General features: G+C 45.4%; 1 pseudogene across 1 annotated transcript in view; it reads right to left on the reverse strand.

Annotated features, from left to right (window-relative positions):
* LOC144134288 (PI-stichotoxin-Hcr2n pseudogene) overlaps positions 1-20,404 on the reverse strand; it is a 55,045-nt pseudogene that overhangs the window by 13,564 nt on the left and 21,077 nt on the right. The window lies entirely within an intron of this gene.

Here is a 20,404-nt window from a genome sequence, read left to right on the forward strand (position 1 = left end):
TGGTGATGAAACCGGATACATCTCGTTCAGCTGGGCCCCTGACCATTGCACACGTTTGCTTCTTGAAGTCGCTTTCGCGAGCTTTATTGCCTAGTTGTCGACATGGCTAATAAAAGCGCGTGCACTTATTTCAAGTAGGGCAAATATCACAGCGCACGTTTGCTGCGTGGAGTTGCTTTCATGAACGTGATTCCTTTGTAGTTGACATGGCTACTGAAACAAATGCACCTCATTCAGATGGGCGCAGACGATAGCACACATTTGCTTCTCGGAGCAGCTTTGACGAACGTCATTCCTTTTGCTGTCGACACGGGTGATAAACAGCTATGCGCCTGATTCAGCTGGGCCCAGACGATAGCACACATTTGCTGCTTGGAGCCGCTATCCGGAATGGCGCTCTTTTGCTTTTGATGCGGCTGATAAAACCACATGCACCTGACTCAGCTGTGCCCTCACCATAGCACACATTTGATATATGGAATCGCTTTAACTTACGTTATTCCATTGATGTCGATACTTCTTATAGGACCATATATTTTAGTTTATTAACAGTGTATTTTACTGTCTTTTTATTGTAATTTTAATGTAATGTAATCTATATACTATATATTTTAGTATATTTCTAATGGACAATAAATATATTAAGCGCGCAGGAATGTATTTTTGATGGATTTGTAAGAATGTTCAAAATATTACTCCTAACTTACTTTGATAGCCGCCGTGATGACTCAGTGGTTACGGCGCTCGGTTGCTGACCCGGAAGACGGGGGTTCGATGCCAGTCGCGGTGGCCGATATTCGATGGAGGCGAAATTCTGCGGGCCCGTGCACTGTGCGATATCAGTGCAGGTTGAAGAACCGCACTGAATAGCACAGGTTTGTAACATGGAATCTCTTTCGCGAGCGTTATTCCAGGATATTCGATATGGCTGATATAACCGCATGCACCTGAATCAGCTGGACCCAGACTATAACACTCGCTTTTCCTCCTGGAGTCACTTTAATAAAAGCTACTCCTTTGTATTATATATGGCTCATAAAATCACATGCACCTGATTCAGCTGGGCCCAGACCACAGCACGCGTTTGTGGTGCATACCTAGTGTGCAGCTCCCGTAGGCAATCTGAGTTATCTGCATTAAATCGTTTTGATCCACGGCGTCTGACGGATGTGGAGATTATCTGAGAGATTCCTGGGCGTTCATCACCAGTGATGACCTTTCATGGCTTACATAGCATTGCTCAAGAATTTCGAAGATGTCTTAATGAAAAAAAAATTGGTAATAAAATTTGTGGATGCAGCCCATTCATTTTTTTCCATGGCTTGCTATTACCATCGAACTTAATATTCCTCTCAAGTTCTAATCGTAATTGGCGCTGTAAAATTATGTTGAATTTCTGAGAAAACAACGCAAAAAACGAATTCTAAATACTTCTGGCATGTTGTTCTAGGAATCCGCCCTCTTAAGTTTTAGTCCAATTTCATGAAACCTTCTCTTCGTATATAAATATATTGCAGCAATATTTCACGTAACAATGCAATTATACGTATAAAAATCGCAATTATTTTTTCCACAATGTGGCGTGTTACCTATGTTTTCGACAGGAATCTGGAAGGACCATATTGATGCGAGAGTATTCTTGACGTTATCAGAATTGCAGTATGCGTGTGGGACACAATGATAATTCTGCCTGTTAAACAGCTCTCAGTGATTTTAGCGGCAGTTACGTCAATACTGTATTCACTTGAATATGACCCTTGCCGGCTGCTGTAACTCTTACTATTTTTCTAATTTGAATTGCTATGCAGTTGTCAATTTATATGCGTAAATATGAGCGAATATTCAAAAAAAATTGTCTAAAATGTAAAACGCCGATTGGCTTCTGCAGCTTTTCGAAAGGAAACTGAAATTACTTTTTTTTTCGAAGAGATTCAAGTGGTTTTTGGAGCGCCTACTGTGAACATAGCTTGTGCTAGAATAAATGCAATTAGAAAAATTGCACATGATGTCTATGCATTCTTTTCGAAGAGTAGTGAGTTTTTATGTTGCTCTCAGTGTATTGTATTGCTGGAGTCAAATGCGTAAGTTAAACGTAAGCGGAAGTGCGCTGTGCGGCGCTTCATAAACAGCCTGCACATGAGTGTGAACAGTGTGAACAATATACAAAACCAGTAACAAGAGAATGTTTCTTAGAACCTTACATACACAGGACAATGAAAAACTGGTATTCTGCGACGAGCAGTAAAGCAACTGCTGGGAGTTAGGCTAAAAACAATATTGACAAATTTGTTAAAGTGCATTTCGCGTCTTCTGAGTGTGCCTGGATGCAGCTATGCCTTTTTGGCCATTTTCTAGCGATGTACGACGTTACTATGGCGTACTACACAGCACATAAATTTTCCATGCATGCAGTGGGATGTACGCTCTTCGCAATATTTGTATATAGCTAACAAGATAATCGATTAGTTGCACTTATGTAATCGTGAAGGTAGCCGCATACACTGCTTAACGGGAATCTTCTCCAGCGCGGAATTTCTCCATCGCGGAGTTTCTCCAGCCCGGAGTTTCTCCAGCGCAGAGTTTCTCCAGCGCGGAGTTTCTCCAGCGCGGAATTTCTCCAACACGGAGTTTCTCCAACACGGAGTTTCTTCAACAAGGAGTTTCACCAACACGGAGTTTCTCAAACATGGAGCTTCTCCAGCGCGGAGTTTCTCCAAGACGGAGTTTCTCCAACACGGAGTTTCTCCCACACGGAGTTTCTCCAGCGCGGATTTTCATCAATTCGAAGTATATGTACTCTGCCCGCGTTTATTGTTCTTTGTTGATCTGAGCTAGAATATCGTTAACATTCGTTCGATATTAACACAAATATGATATTATTATTGCAATATGAAGCAAGTGTAATAAGAACACAGCACACTACTAATACAGCACACACAGCACACCACAGCACAGCACAGTGATAAGAGCAAAGCACAGTAATAAGCACAGCGTCACGAACAACCAGCCGAACCGTTCAGGCACAGAACAGAGACCGCGTTCAGTCCAGAGCACGCACGAGCGACCGAGCGTTCGGTGCTCGAGCTTCGGAGTGTTCGGCGCTCGAGCTTCGCAATGTTTAGCGCTTCTCCTCGTCTTCTTCGTTGAGCGCCAGCGTCTGAAGATTCTAAAGCCCGTGTCCAGTCTTAAAATTCCTCCCGGGCGAAAGGGCGCCATCCTGGCGGCCTAGGGCGATGTAACGACGGCGGGGTCGCAGTAAGGTTTGAGGCGGGTCGTGTGGACCATTTCGCGGCCTCGGCGGCGATGATCAGGGGATGGCGTAAGGGGTTCGATGAGGTAATTGACGGGGGAAGTCTGCTGAAGAATACGGTAGGCTCCCTGGTACTTGCTAACAAGTTTGGAGGAAAGGCCGGGACCTGAGGATGGTACCCAGAGCCAGACCAAAGAGTCAGGAAGGTAAGCGGGAGGGAGTGCAGGGGGATCACGGGTGCTTTTCTGCTGCTGCTGGGCGTGAGAAGTGAAGGACCGGGCAAGCTGTCGGCATCCTTCGGCATAAGTTGCGGCTTGAGAAAGAGTTGTAAATTCGGAAGCATCAGGGCGGTAAGGTAGAATGGTGTCCGTTGTGCAAGAAGGCTCACGGCCGTACAGGAGAAAGTACGGAGAGAATCCGGTAGTGGCTTGAGCAGCGGAGTTGTAAGCGTATGTGACAAAAGGGAGAACGCGGTCCCAGTTACAATGGACGGAAGCAACATACATGGCCAGCATGTCGCCGAGGGTGCGATTAAAACGCTCAACCATGCCATTTGTCTGGGGATGGTAGGCGGAGCTGGTGCGGTGAACAACGTTGCATGCCTGAAGGAGAGCTTCTCCAACTTCAGAGAGGAAGGCCGGACCTCTATCACTGAGCAGCTCTTTGGGCGCACCATGGCGAAGAATGATGCGATGGAGAATGAAGGAGGCAATGTCGTGGGCTGTAGCGGATGGTAAAGGCGATGTTTCAGCGTAACGTGTAAGGTGGTCGATGGCAACGATGATCCAGCGGTTCCCGGTTGATGTGCTGGGAAGAGGGCCGTAGAGGTCGATGCCAACACGCTCGAAGGGCTGTACTGGGCAAGGCAGCGGCTGCATAGGAGCGGCGGGTAGGCGAGGTGGATGTTTTAGTCGCTGGCATGTGGTGCAGGACTGAACGAACTGGCGGACGTAACGGGCCATCCTACGCCAGCAGTACCGCTGTCGTAGACGGGTGAAAGTCTTCAAGAATCCGGCATGGGCACACTGGGGATCATCGTGGTAGGAAGAGCAAAAGAAGGAGCGCAGATGTGTCGGAATGACGAGAAGCCACTTGCGACCATCCGGGAGATACTTGCGGCGGTAAAGGAGCGCGTCTCGGATGGCGAAATGGTGGGACTGACGACAGAGAGCACGGGAAGGAGGTCGAGACGATTGGCCAGATAGGAGATCAAAAAGGCAAGTGATCTACGGGTCTTTGTGTTGCTCGGAAGCCATGTCAGCGAACTCAAACTTGAAAGAAGTCAGGGCAGATATACAAGGCGCTGCCTCAGATGGTACAGGGGAACATGAGAGGGCATCAGCATCGGCATGTTTGCGGCCGGAACGATAGATAACGCGAATGTCGTACTCTTGGAGTCGCAGAGCCCATCGCGCCAGTCGGCCAGAGGGATCTTTCAAAGAGGACAGCCAGCAGAGGGCGTGGTGATCGGTGACAACGTCAAAAGGGCGCCCATACAGGTAGGGACGAAATTTGACGATCGCCCAAGGATGGCTAAACACTCCTTCTCGGTGACAGAATAGTTAGCTTCAGCTTTTGTGAGTGTCCGGCTAGCGTAAGCGACAACGTATTCGTCAAAGCCTTGCTTGCGTTGAGCGAGTACGGCACCGAGGCCGACGCCACTGGCATCGGTGTGGAGTTCCGTCGGAGAACGATGGTCGAAGTGACGCAGAACTGGTTGAGTGGTGAGGAGGCGACGGAGTGTCGTAAACGCTTCATCACAGGCTAGCGACCAGGCCGAAAGGTCGTGGGTGGAAAGGAGCTTGTTCAGGGGGTCGACGATTGTGGCAAAATTGTGGACAAAGCGGCGGAAGTAGGAGCAGAGGCCGACGAAGCTGCGGAGGTCTTTTACAGAAGTGGGCTTTGGAAATTCGGCCACAGCTCGCAACTTGGCCGGGTCCGGGAGAACGCCATCCTTCGATACGACATGACCGAGAATGGTGAGCTGCCGAGCTCCTAAGCGGCACTTTCTCAAATTAAGTTGGAGGCCAGCGTCGGCCAGGCAGCGAAGAACAGTCTCGAGGTGCTTGAGGTGAGACGGAAAGTCCGGGGAAAAGAATACAACGTCTTCTAGATAACAAAGACATGTGTGCCATTTGAGCCCTTGGAGTATGTTGTCCATCATGCGCTCGAATGTGGCGGGTGCATTGCAGAGGCCGAAAGGCATGACATTAAATTCATAGAGACCGTCGGGTGTGACGAATGCAGTTTATGGGCGATCGGCTTCCGCCATCGGCACCTGCCAGTAACCGGAGCACAAGTCCAATGAAGAAAAGAACTCAGAGCCCTGCAGGCAGTCAAGGGCATCATCGATACAGGGGACAGGGTAAAGGTCCTTGCGTGTAATCTTATTCAGACGACGGTAGTCCACGCAGAAACGGATGGAACCGTCTTTTTTCTTGACCAGAACCACTGGCGATGCCCACGGGCTGTGCGACGGTTGTATCACGTGACGCTGGAGCATGTCGATCACCTGGGCGTCAATGATGCTGCGCTCAGCGGCTGATACGCGGTACGGACGTTGGCGCAAAGGGGCATGGGTTCCAGTGTCAATACAGTGGGTAACGGTGGCGGTGCGGCCCAAGGAAGGTTGCTGGTAGTCAAACGAAGCTTGAAAACGCTGCAGAACGGCTGCAAGCTGGTCTCGTTGGGTAGACGTCAGGGCGCGTCGACGGAACGGTGAAAAATATCTACAGACGACTGATTCGTGATGGGAACAGGCGTAATGGCGCTGTTGTGAAGGCCGGCCGCGCTATCGACGAGGGGGTATGCGGAGGCGGGATCGAGAACGGCAACGCTACCAAGCGATTGGCCACTGAGTAAAGTGGTAGGGCAGGAGAACGGTTTGGCCACATAAATAGCGCTGGAGCCACGAACAATTGTCAGGACAGCATGAGGCAGCAAAACAGACTTCTGGTCAGCGCATCGTAAAGAGGGGGTATAAGTCACTGTTGCATCTGAGAGCGCAGCGCAAGAAAGAGGCATCAGCACTGAAGAGAAAGGTGGAACGTCTGTGTCCTCCGAGACGACCACAGTAGCGGCAGCAGCACCGGTTACGTCCAAGGGGGCGTCACTGTAGAACGACAAGTCAAGCTGAGCACGGGCGCTATCAATAACGGCGTGATGTGAGGAGAGGAAGTCCCAGCCAAGGATAACGTCGTGAGAGGAGCGGGCGAGGACGATGAACTCCATTGTGTAGGGAACGTTCCCGATGAGCAGGCGGGCGGTGCAGGCGGCTAACGGTCGAATGTCCTGAGCGCTGGCCGTCCGGAGAGAAACGGGAGGAAGGGGCGTCGTCACTTTTTTGAGTCTGCGACAGAGGGTGTGACTGAGAAAAGACGAGCTTAAGACGCTGGCGTAAATAATTGTGCAAGAAAGCACAATATGCTGATTCGTAAAACCAAATGACGGCAAACTTTGGACAAAGCCTCATATTTCATTATAAAGACAAAAGATCTGTTTACATGGCCAAAGTATGAGAGGCCGCGTAATTTTAAATACGAGCAAGGAGTAGTGGATGACGTAAATGAAAAGGAGGTTGCAATTCAAGTGCTTGTGTTGGAGAATAGAAGCACTTCCCGTTTTTGACGTGCAAGTTGCAAAATAGGAATTCTTAAGCACGGCAAGCACCGTTGTTGTGGATATGGCTGACAAAACAAAAAAGCACCTGATTCCACTGTTCCGAGACCATAGCACACGTTTTTTGTTTAGAGTCGCGTTTGCGAACATTATTCCTTTGTCTTCGATATAGCTGATAAAACCACATGCTGTTAATTCAGTTGGAGCCAGACCATAGCTCACGTTTCCTGCTTGAAGTTGCCTTAAGAGAGCGAATCCTTTGTTATCGATATTGCTGATCAAACAAAAACACCAGATTCAGCTAGCCTCAGATCACAGCGCACGTTTGTTGCTTGGAGTCGCTTTAACGAACCTTACTGTTTCGTAGTCTATATGGCTGCTAAGACCGCATGCATCTGATTCATCTGCGCCTCGACCGTAGTAAACGTTTGCTGCATGCAGTTGCTTTCACGACCGTTAGTTTTTTGTTTCCGATATGGCTCACTAAACCGCATGCGGCTGATGCAGTTGCACCCAGACCATAGCATACGTTTTCTGCTTAGAGTATGGGTCATATATGGGTAATATATGGGGCGTATATGTATGGGTAATATATGTATGGGCCATATATAGAGTATATGGGACAAAACAACATGAACCTGAATCAGCTGGGCCAAGACGATAGCACAAATCTGGTGCTTGGATTCGCTTTCACGAGCGTCACTGGTTTGTTGTCGATGTCGGTGATAAAACAGCATAAAGCAAATTCAGCTGGGCTCAGATCATAGCAAACTTTTGTTGCTTGGATCGCTTTCACGAACTTTACTGCTTCGTTTTCGATATGGCTGAGAAAAGAAATTAACCTGATTCAACAGGGCCCAGACCATAGTATTCGTTTGCTGCTTAGAGTCGCTTTGACGAACGTTACTCCTTGGTTGACGATATCTCTGATAAAACCGCATGCACCTGATTCAGCTGAGGCCTCACTAGAGGACGCGTTTTCTGCATGGAAGCGTATTCACGAGCGTTATTCATTTACTCTCGATATGGCTGAGATAACCGGATGCACTTGATTCAGCTTGGCACAGACCATAACATTCATTTTGCCTCTTGGACTCGCTTTCAAGCAAGTTACTCCTTTATTTTTGATATGGCTCATAAATGCATATGCACCTGATTGAGATAGGCATGGACTAAAGAACGCGTTTGCTGTGCATACGTAGCGTACAATGCCTGAAGGTAATCTGAGTTGTCCGCTCTAAATCGTTTCGGTCCACGGCGGCTGACGGATGCGGAGATTCTTAGAGAATGTCCTGGGCGTTCGCCGTCAGTGAAGGCATTACATGGCTTACATAGCATTGCTGAAGTATGGAGAAGATGTCTGAATGAAAACCATTTTGGCAATGACATTGTTGAATGCAGTCTGTTCATTTTTTTCCATGACATGCTATTACCCATAAATTTTATTTTCGTATCAAGTTATATTCGTAATTGGCACTCTGAAATTATATTGAATTTCTGAATTAAAAGACGCAGAAACCAGATTGTTCAAGGTATCCGCCCTTTTAAGTTTTAAACCAGATTCACGGAATGTTGTGTACTTATATAAATATATCGCAACAATATTTCGTGTTACAATGCAAGAATACTTTAAAAAATCGCAATTATTTGTCGAACAGTGATGCGTGTCAACTGTGTTATGTAGAGGAATCTCCAAGGACAATGTTGATGGGAGGAAATTCTTGACAGTATCAGAATTCCAATATGCGTATGAACACAATGATAATTCTGTTTATTTATTTTAGCGCCAGTCTCGTCAATACTGCCTTTACTCGAATGTGGTACTTGCCGGCTGTTGTAACACTTATATTTTTTCTAAATAGGATCGATATACAGTTGTCATTTTAAATGCGTAAAGATGAACGGAATACTCAAAGGAACTGGTCTAAAATGTAAAGTACCGATTTGTTCGTGCAACTTTCTGAAAGGAAACTGATATTACTTTTTTTTAGAAGAGATTCAAGTTGTTTCTGGAGCGCCTACTGTGAACATAGCTTGTGCTAGAATAAATGCAATGTAAAAAAAGTGTACCGGTCGACCATGTATTCGTATCGAAGGCCAGCGGTTTTTTATGCCGCTTTCGGTGGAGCTTATTGTTGGAGTCACATGAGAGAGTTAAAAGTTAGCGGATGTGCGCTGCGCAGCGCTTCATAAGCTACGTGCGGCGGAGTCTGCCGCGATGCGGTGTGAATAGGATACAAAACCAGTCAGAAGAAATTTTTTTCCTAGAACCTTACATTCAGTGAATAAATGAAGACCGGTATTCTGCGACGAACAGTTAAGCAAGTGCAGGGAGTTGTGCTAAAAGCACCATTGCCAAATTATTTTATGGAGAGTCCCATGAAGAGAAGTACGACGTTACTATGGCGAACTTCAAAAAAAAAAGGTTTCAAGCCTGCTGAGGGCTGTACGCTCTTCGCAATATTTACTACGCCCTCGCTAATTGTTATTTGTTGATGTCACCTAGGATATCGGTAACATTCTGTTCATATCAACAAAAATATGAAATCATTGCAATACCAAGAAAGCACAGTGCAAGAAAGCAAAATGCGATGATTCGTAAAACCAATGGAGCCAAATTTATGGACCATGCCTCATATTTCTTTATAAAAAAGTTCAGGACACATGCGCAATGTTTCAGAGGCGGCTTCTGTTTATTTGCGAGCAAAGAGGAGTGGATGACGTGAAGGAGAGGGAGGTTGAAATTTAAGTGCTTGTGTCGGGAGTGATGAAAGTAATGGCTGTTGTTGACATGCAAGTTGCAAATTTAGGAATTCTTAAGCACAGCAGGCAGGTTTTTTTGTCGATATTTCTGATGAAAAAACACGCGCCTGAGACAGCGGCGCCTAGAACATAGCACACGATTTCTGCTTCGAGTCGCTTTTACGAACATGATTCCTTTGTTTTAGATATAACTGAAAAAACCACATGCACTTGATTCAGCTGGAGCCAGACCATAGCACAGGTTTTCTGCTTGGAGTCGCTTTCAGGAACGTTAGTTCTTTGTTTTCTATATTGCTGATTAAACCGCATGCGACTAATTCAGTTGTCCCCAAACCATAGCATACGTTTTCTGCTTAGAGTCGGTTTCAGGAACGTGACTCCTTTGTTGTCGATATAGGCCATAAAACAACATGCACCTGATTCAGCTTGGCCCAAATTAGACCAAATATTTGCTCCTTTCAGTAGCTTTCACGAACACTGCTGCTTCGTTTTGATGTGGCTGATTAAAGAAATGCAGCTGATTAAGCTGGGCTCAAATTTTTTCTCACCTTTGCCGCTTGGAGTCGCTTTCACGAGCGTCACTTGGGGAGTCTACGAGAACGTTATTCAAGAGGATGTTTTGGACATACTTGGAATATTGATTCTGGAAGATAGAGTAATTAATCTTTTAAGGATATATATAAAGGTAACAGAGTGCTTATAAAATAGGAAAAATGTATCAGGGCCTACAGAGATACAGCGACGGCTTAGGCAAGGATGCACTGTCTTTCTTATTCATGCTGTACCTGCGAGGGTTAGAGACCAAACAAGAGAGGAGCGAACTAGGCTTCAACGTTTCTTTTTTCATGCAAGGTGAATGGATTGAACAGTCATTACTGGGACTAATGTACAGAGATGATATAGTGCTAATAGATTTCAAAAAGGAAGATTTGCAGAAGTCGATAGACATTTTTGGTACAGAGGAAGATAGATTAGGTTTCAAGCTTAAGAAGGAAAAATGTGCAGTCATGATATTTAATGCTGATGGCGGCGAGCATAGAATACATCAGTTCACGCGAAATGTAGTGGATGAGTACAAGTATCTAGGGGTTTGGATAAATAATGGTGCTGAGTATCTGAGAGGACATGAAAAATATGTGATGAATAAAGATAGTAGAAATGCAGCTATCATGAAATATAGGGCACTGTGATTTTGCAATAGGTATGAACTGGCAACAGGAATCTGGAAAGGGGTGATGCTTCCTTGTCTGACTTCCTGCAATGCTGTCCTGTGCATAAGACCAGATGTTCAAGCAAGGTTTGAAATCAAACAACGCTGCGTGGGGAGGCTAGCCTTGGGAGCACATGGCAATACACCAAATCAGGGGTACAGGGTGATATGGGATGGCGTCGTTCGAGAGCAGAGAAGATAGCGGTTAGATAGCGTTTGAGGAGCAATTGAAAAAAAGTTGGGGAAAAGCGGTTGGCTAGGAAAGATTTCAGATGTGTTTACATATTGAATGTTGACACGAAATGAAGAAAGACAACTAGAAAATTGACAAGCAAATATATGGAGAGCTGTAGGGGGAAAAATTAGAAATTATCTGTTAAGAAAAAGGTTAAAGAAACAGAGAGAGCTTTGTGGAAAACTGGGATGCTGATGCAATTGGCACTGGGAACATGTAGGATCTTTAAACATGATATTGCCAAAGAAAACATGTATGATAATTGTAGGGGAAGCTCTTTGTTGTTTGAGGCCAGGACGAGAGTATTGCGGACTAAGACATGTAGAGTGAGGTACGACGAGATAGACATATTATGTGATGCTCGTGAGGAGCAGGAGGAAATGGCTGAACACGATACTTTTCTGTAAAGGGCTTCACCCTGCAATGGAAAGCAGCGTGGCTGATTTATTCAAAGCATTAGGGTTTAAGGACAGTGAAGGAAATATCGACTTTAAGCGGGTAGAAGTAACCAAGCGAAGGTTTTCTGATTGGTGGCTAAAATCAAGACAAGAGTAAAATTTCAGAATTTATGGCACGGTAGCTTGAACCACCACGTGATTTAAAGGGTTCGGCTTTATCCATCTATCTGTCCACGCACCCACCCACCAACCTGTCCGTCCGTCCGTCCGTCCATCCGTCCGTCCGTCGGTCCATCCGTCCGTCCGTCGGTCCGTCCGTCCGTCCGTCCGTCCGTCCGTCCGCCCATCCATCCATCCATCCATCCATCCATCCATCCATCCATCCATCCATCCATCCATCCATCCATCCATCCATCCATCCGTCCATCCATCCATCCATCCATCCATCCATCCATCCATCCATCCATCCGTCCGTCCGTCCGTCCGTCCGTCCGTCCGTCCGTCCGTCCGTCCGTCCGTCCGTCCGTCCGTCCGTCCGTCCGTCCATCCATCCATCCATCCATCCATCCATCCATCCATCCATCCATCCATCCATCCATCCGTCCGTCCATCCATCCGTCCGTCCGTCCGTCCGTCCGTCCGTCCGTCCGTCCGTCCGTCCGTCCGTCCGTCCATCCATCCATCCATCCATCCATCCATCCATCCATCCATCCATCCATCCATCCATCCATCCATCCATCCATCCATCCATCCGGGTGGGTGGTAGATATGGCTGATAAAACAGCATGACCTGATTCAGCTGGGCTCAGATCATAGCAGACGTTTGCTGCTTGGAGTCGCTTTCAGGAACGTTACTGCTTCGTTGTGGATACGGCGGATGAAACAAATGCACCTGATGCAGCTGGGCTCAGATAACAGCACAAATTCTGCTTGAAATCGGTTTCACGAACGTTAATCCTTTATGGCCGGCATGGCTGATAAGACCACATGCACCTGATTCAGCCAGGTTCAGGGCATAGCACACGTTTGACGCTTGGAGTCGGTTTCACGAAAGTTACTTCTTCGTGGTTGATAGGCAGATGAAACAAATGGACCTGATTCAGCTGAGCTCAGATCACAGCACACGTTTGCTTCATGGAGTCGCTTTCACGAGCGTTACTCCTTTGTTTTGGATATGGCTGATAAAACCGCTTGCACCTGCATCAGCTGGGCTCAGACTATAGAGCACGCTGGCTGCTTTGACTCGCTGTCTTCTTCTTCTTCTTCTTCGTCCTCTTAATACATAGCACGTACCCACATGAAGGGATTGGGCAACGTGCGGTGGCATAACCAAAGAAATTTCCGTAGGAGATTACGACATAATTTTAGCACAAACGTGAATTTTGAGAAGTGCATCAATAAAAACGACCGAAGAATTTTTAAAGTAGAGTAACAGGCAGCACATTGATGAACAAAGAAGAGAAAAAAGAAGAGAAATTTAAAGGAATTAGCAAATCAGTCTACCAGTTGAATTATGTAATCATGGAGAATCCCACAAATTTACCCTAATAAAAATTCGTTGGCGCTCGCACCGAACGATAATAACACTGGCAGAGATAGCGGGAGCCCTAACCTGGAGAGAGGGACCTCTCGGTAAATTTTTTTCTGAAGTGCGAACTGTGGACAGTAGAGAAGAAAATGGTCTATAGATTCAACTTCCCCGCATGCGTCACATTGGTTTGTCGGTGTCAACCCACACCTGCATTGATACAAATTCAAACCAGGAACCCTGCACCGCAACCGCGTTATTGATACCTCGCACAACCTGGTTTTATTCCAACGGACGTTCCAATTATATGCTAAGTGCTTATAATCAGTGGTATTTAGTGAGGGATAACATAACCTGGCTGAAATTCGGGACGGGATGTGCCACCGACCTGTCAAGAACCGACCTTGCTAAGTAATCAGCCACTACATTTGAATTAATACCTGCATGGCTAGGGACCCAGACAAAACGGACCTCCTTCAAAGTGCACGGGACAAAAATCACATGAAACGGCTAAGAAAATGTTTTTGTGATGTTTTACGGGAGACTAAAACTGACAAACAATCAGCGAGAAAAATAACGTGAGACACATGACATCGAATTTTGTGCAGGGCAAATCCAAAAGCCAGAAATTCCGCAAAGAATATCGAAATATATTTAGAGATGCGGACTGAATAGCTCCAGGCAAAATCCTGCGAAAAGATGCCAACTGCAGCGTTTTGGCAGCTGCCGCAGGCATCGGTAGAAAGCACCATATGATACGGATGTTCCTCTATGTGATCAGAGAGAAGACCGTTTAAAATGTTTGCCGGCATGTGTTTCGCATGAGATGGGAAGATGCGGTCTCAATCGAATTCCAATGCTGCCGGCGTTGCAACAACCTACTGCAAAGAACTGAGATAAACACGAATCGGTGTTAAAAGGTTTTGCGTTAGCATAATTTGTGGCATTTGATACCGTGGCCAATGATGAGAAAAAAATAAGGGCGGTTGAGACCAAAAATAGGAGTACTGACATCAGTCAACGGGTCCAACGACCTGAGGAAAGTTCGCACCATGAGTATTTGAAAACGTGAAGTTAGGTCAGAGATACGGGCTTCCAGATAAAGCAGGGAGTTTGAAACTGATTTTCGGAGACCAAGGCAGAGACGTATAGCGCGCCTTTCCAGTAAGATTAAGTATTGAATCCTGTAGTTTGCACTACCAGAGAACAGAATGCAACCAAATTCAAGTATAGGTCTTACATAGGCTTTGTATAGCAACAAAAATGTGTCGCGGCGCATCATAAACTGTTTATTGGCGATTCTTGTCAGCCGGCCTAGAGCGCGTTCTCCTTTAGACACAATGTTCTTTATATCAAGGCTCCAATATAATGCTGGGTGATAAGTAACACCTAGATATTTATCGGATTCTACTTGTGGAATCTGGTTAGAACGAGGGACTAATGAAATGTGCAAAGGCGTGTCTGGTGGAAATAACAAAACGCCGCATTTGTCAACATTCCGGGGTAAGTTAATACCGTGCAATCAAACTCCAAAAACACCGAAATATCCCTGCTGAATCTGGTAAAGGGATTGGGTATCCCTGGCCGAGGCGAAAAAAGCTATGCCATCTGCATACACAAAAACTTGTAAATCAGGATGAATGGGGATGCCACTAACCAAATTATTAAAAAGCAGCGGGGATAGCACCGATCCTTGCGGCACACCTCTTGATTGATAATATGTATTAAAACATATATAGGGTTCCCTATGTGCAGTAAAATACCTGTCCTTCAGAAATTCAGATATCCACGCATAAATGTAGGTTGGAGGATGTAACTGAGCAAGTCTGTTAAGTAATATAGTATGTTCTACACTGTCATAGGCCTTTGTTACATCAAGAGTCACCAAAGCTGAAACTTCCCTTCTGCGTAGCGAAAGCCGGATTTTGCTCTCTAGATCGACATGCGCGGATCATATAGAGCATCTGCGACAAAAGCCAATCTGGGCTGAGCTGCGACCGTTGACGTCATGAACATGTTTTGAGAGGCGATTGTGCACTATTCTTTCTATTAATTTGAGCATATTTGAAGTTAGCGCAATTGGCCGAATATTTTCTAAGACGTATCCTTTTCCTGCATCTTTCATCAAAAAAATAATTTCCGCTCTCTTCCAAATGCTTTCAATCCATGAATTTTCTAACGAAGCATTGACTATGTCTAAGAGGTCGCTTGTAAAATCCTGGGCTAAAATTTTAATCATACCAATAGTGACACCATCCCGTCCAGGAGCTAAAGGTTGCAACATTGCCAGGACTGAGAGAAGCTCTGATGCGTCAACGTTGATATAATCCGAAGAGGGTGAGACTGTGTACAAAGGGACGTTTCTCTGCGTCTGGAAACGTAACGCCAATCCCTGAGCAATACGCTCCAGGGTTTCCTGAGTCTTGTGTGTTGATAACACTGTTGAACTAGTGAGGAGAGCGACTGCAGAACGCTTGTTACGCTCCATGAATCGATACAGGACCTTCCGATTACGGTAATTTGAGAGATATGTGTTTAAATTTTGGTTATACTCCTCTTTAGATTTTGCAAATGTTCTTTTTAAAGATACAGGAAATAATTGTGTAATTTAACTAATTATCTGGAATCTGGTTGTAGGATAGCCTCTTCCAGGACGCTTTTCTGCGACGATAAGCCTTCGCGCATTCTTCTGTCCGCCAAAGAGACGGCTGTTTATTAGAGGGTGCTGCAGGCACAGTGAATATTGAGTGGTCTACTGCATTTTGCGAAAATGAAACCGTCTGCTGCGCTCTGTCATCCCGCCTTGTACTAACTACAGAGGTAATAGGCAGACATCAGAGTTTTAGAAATATTGTGGTTGACAAATTTATGGGTTGCCCAACTAGTTTGAGCGGAGATAACCAGATAGTGAAAGTTATAGGAAAATGGTCTCTAGATGTACCCGAATCCTGTGTCGACCAATCAGTCATCGCTAGACTGCCTGCTAATAAAGTTAAATCAATGGCTGATTGAGGAACCTCTCGCATAAAGGTTATTTATCTTAAATTGCAGCAGCATACAGCATTTCAAGACAGCCACGACCAGAGAAGCTGGCCGCAGGAATCACTACGACTTCCCCAGTCACTATGGTGAGAGTTAAAATCTACTACGATGACTGCAGTGCTTGTGCCAGTCGCCAGGCTGTCTAAACAGTCTGTCCTGCGTACACCTAAAAGAAAATAGACATTAGCAATTGTAATATCGGCACAATGGGGAAATGAAATTTTTATTGCTAAAACCTCACAGTCAGAGAGAAGAACTTTCTTAGAGATAGATGCCTGATGACATAAATATTTAAAAAGCATGGTTACCAATCTACCTCCCGTGCCAACATTTTGATCTGACCTGAAAATTCCAGTTTCTCATTGAAATTTATTTATAAGGTGATAACAAAGTTTCTTGTGAAAGCACAATATCAGGTTAAAGTTTGTATTTCTAGATCTGGAAGAGGGCGGCAATTCCATTTCAACACTTTGATACCTGCGATGATTACTGACCAATTAAAGAGGCAGAAACCGCCTTTTTAAGGATATCAACATGGCGAAGAAGTTTGGGGGGTCCTTTTTTAGCTCTCATCTGGGGAGAACTAGATTTAGATGGTGACGAGGAAGCACGGCGCTTCTGTGCAGGGCACGACATTTAGAAATCTGTTGCGCATATGTCAGTGCGACATGCACTGCTAGGAACAGAGATTTTAGATGGGACCTGGGGAGCATCAGGAGGTGATGTTGAGCGGCTAGCACTAGCTGCACAAGCTGAAACAGATGCAGACGTTGCTGCCAGAGCAGATGTTGATGGTGACACAGATTGAACTGCAACAAACTGAGCCAACGCGTCAGAAAAAGTGCATAGAATTCACTCAACCACATTATTAAGGGCTTTTTCTAGTGTGGTCGCAAGTGAGGCAGTCAAGTTAGACTCAATGTCCCCAACAGAAGCGCGCACACGACTAGCATATGATTCTTTTTTCTGTTAAGAACAGCGTAAGCATCTGCTCTTGAGCACCGATTCTCTCTGATAATTTCCAACAAGTTAGGCTCTTCACTACTTTTTGCTCAGTCGGCATCATCAGCTGAGTGGATGTTGCCACAGAGGCAACAGTGAGGCTGCTCTGAGGTGCAGTTATCAGCAGAATGACATTCTTGACATAAACGGCAGCGGGTTTCCGAATTGCATGCTTTGCCGCTGTGCCCGAACCGCCAGCAGTTGGTGTATTGAAGAGGGCGGGGTTCCAGGGTGTCCACAAGGTATACAATCGCCAAATGTTTAATTCAGCAGGGCAGGAAGAGCCAGCAAAAGTTATTACAGACTCAGAAGCAACCCGCGAGCCATTTACCTGTCTACTACAGCGGTAGAATGAAAGGGCCCCAACTCGTGAATCCTGAAATTCTTCTAGAATTTCTTGCGGGGACGATGCTGGATCGACACCACGTACGATACTCTTGACACATGGAAGCTGTTCAGAAATGAATGCTTTAACCGGCAGTGAGCTTAAAATTTTGCACTGAAGCAAGTCTGCAACACAAGCCATGTCTGAGGACTGGCACACAATCATCTACGCCCAAATGGACGCACTTCAGAGATATGCTAATAGTGGTCAATGATCTTGGCTCCTGTTGAATAAATTTCGGGGCTTTTAATTTGACTGCCCCCTCACCGATTGGGACGAGATCCACAGGAATTGCATCATTGCCATTTTTTTTGGAAGGACTCAAGCGGCAGGCTTCGGGCTGGCAAGCTGGCAAACCAAGCTGCCAACCCTCCACCTGGGGAGGTTAACGACATCTCTCCGCAACACGCACCCTCAGGTTCACATGAACTGCGTCTTAATCTAAGCCTTGGCCAAAACACCCCAACGTAGTACGGGCTTACTAGGGATGAACAAGCTGGAGCCACCAGGAGAAGCAGAGAACAGCACCAACCAGCAAGGACACGTCAGCAAACACCCATTGCGCGAACACCCACAGCGCGGCTCCTTATACTCGCTTTCACGAGCGTTACTGCTTTGTCTTCGATAAAATTGATAAAACAGCATGCAAATAACAAAGCTGGGCTCAGATCATAGCACACGTTTGCTGCTTGGAGTCGCTTTCACGAGCGTTACTCCTTTGTGGTCGGTATGGCTGATTAAAACCACATGTACATGATTCAGCTGGGCTCAGATCATAGCACACGTTTGCTGCCTGAAGGCGCTTTCATGAACGTTACTACTTCGTTTTCGATATGGTTGATAAAACAGCATGCAAATAATTAGGCTGGGCTCAAATCGTAGCACACGTTAGAGGCTTGGAGGCGCTTTCTCGAACGTTACTGCTTGGTTGTTTAAATGGCTGATAAAAACGTATGCAATTAATTCAGCTGGGCTCAGATCACAGCACACGATTGCTGCTTGGAGTCACTTTCACGACCGTGATTCCTTTGTAGTCTATATGGCTGATGAAACAAATGCACTTCGTCCAGATGGGCCCAGACGATGGCACACATTTGCTTCTTGGAGTCGCTTTAACGAATGATGCTCTTTTGTTTTTGATATGGATGATAAAACCGCATGCACATGATTGAGCTGTGCCCTCACCACAGCACACAATTGCTACATGGAATCGCTTTCACGAGCGATATTCCATTATCGTAGTTATGGCTGAGAGGACCATATATTTTTAGGGTATTAACAGTATATTTTTAGTTTCTTTTAATGTATTGTTAATGTAATGTAGTGTATTTACTATATATTTTTAGTATATAATAATTATACTAAGTGGGCAAGAAATGTATTTTTGATGGATTTGTACGAATGTTAAAATATTACTCCTAACTCCTAACTCCTAACTCCTAATATTACTCCTAAGCCGCCGCCGTGGTTCAGTGGTTATGGCGCTCGGCTGCTGACCGGAAAGAGGCAGGATAGATCCGGGCCGCAGCGGTCGAAGTTAGATGGAGGCGAAAATCTAGGGGTCCGTGTACTGTGCGATGTCAGTGCACGTAAAAGAACCCCAGGTGCTCGAGTTTTCCGGAGCCCTTCACTACAGCGTCCCTCATAGCCTGAGTCGCTTTGGGACGTTAAACCCCTCTAAACCATAAACCGTCAGCTCTGTCCAAACTATAGCTCACGTTTGCTGCATGGAATCGCTTTCGCGAGTGTTATTCCATTATTGCCGATATGGCTGATAGAAACACATGCACCTGATTCATCTGGGCCCAAACCATAGCACACGTTTGCTGCATGGGATCGCGTTCAAAAACGTTATTCCATTCTTGTCGATATTGGTGATATAACCGTATGGACTTGATTCAGCTGGGTCCGGACCATTGCACTCGTTTTGCCTCTTGGAGTCGCCTTCATGAAAGTTACTTAGTTGTTTGAGATATGAGACCATTGCAACCGTTTGCTGTGCATACCTAGCGTACAATGCCTGAAGGAATCTGAGTTCTCTGCTCTAACTCGTTTCGGTTCCCGGCGGCTGACGGATGTGCAGATTATGTGAAGGTGTCTTGGGCGTTCAACGCCAGTGAAGGCCTTGCGTGGCGTACATAGCATTGCTGAAGTATAGTGAAGATGTCTGAATGAAAACAAATATGGCAATAAAAAGTGTGCACGCAGCCCATTCATTTTTTTCATATCATGCTAATATAATTGAATGTTATTTTGGTCTCATGTTTTATTTGTAACTGGCAATCTGATATTATATTGAATTTCTGAAAAAAAAGACAGAGAAAAACACATTCGAAATACATCTGACAAGGAATCCGCCCTTTTAACATTTAAACCAATTTCAGAGAATGCTCAGTTCGTATATAAATATATCGCAACAATATTTCATGTAACTATGCCACACTATATAAAAAATGTCAATCATTTTTCGACATTGATGCGTATTACCTATGTCATCGACAGGAATCTGCAAGGTCCATATAGATGTGAGCAAATTCTTGATGTTATCTGACTTGCAGTTTGCCTATGGGACACAATGATAATTCTGTCTGCTAAACAGCTCTCAGTAAATTTAGCGCCAGTGACGTCAATACTGTATTTGCTCGAATATGGCCCATGCCCGCTATTGTAACAGTTGTATTTTTTCTAATAGGATTGTAAGCAGTTGTAAATTTATATGCGTAATTATGAACGGAATATTCATCGAAAGTAGCCTAAATTTTAAGCACCGAATGGCTCAAGTCGCTTTCCGAAAGGAAACTGAAATCATTTTTTGTAGAGAATGAATTTTTTTATGCAGCGCCTGGTGTGAACAGAGTTAGTGCTAGAATAAATGCAATGTTAGAAAAAGTGTACATGACGCCCATTTATTCTTTTCGAAGAGCAGTGATTTTTATGTTGCTGCAAGAGGAGCGTATTGCTGGAGTCATATGC

This window comes from Amblyomma americanum, chromosome 5 (assembly GCF_052857255.1).
Source record: "Amblyomma americanum isolate KBUSLIRL-KWMA chromosome 5, ASM5285725v1, whole genome shotgun sequence".
Classification (NCBI taxonomy): domain Eukaryota; kingdom Metazoa; phylum Arthropoda; class Arachnida; order Ixodida; family Ixodidae; genus Amblyomma; species Amblyomma americanum.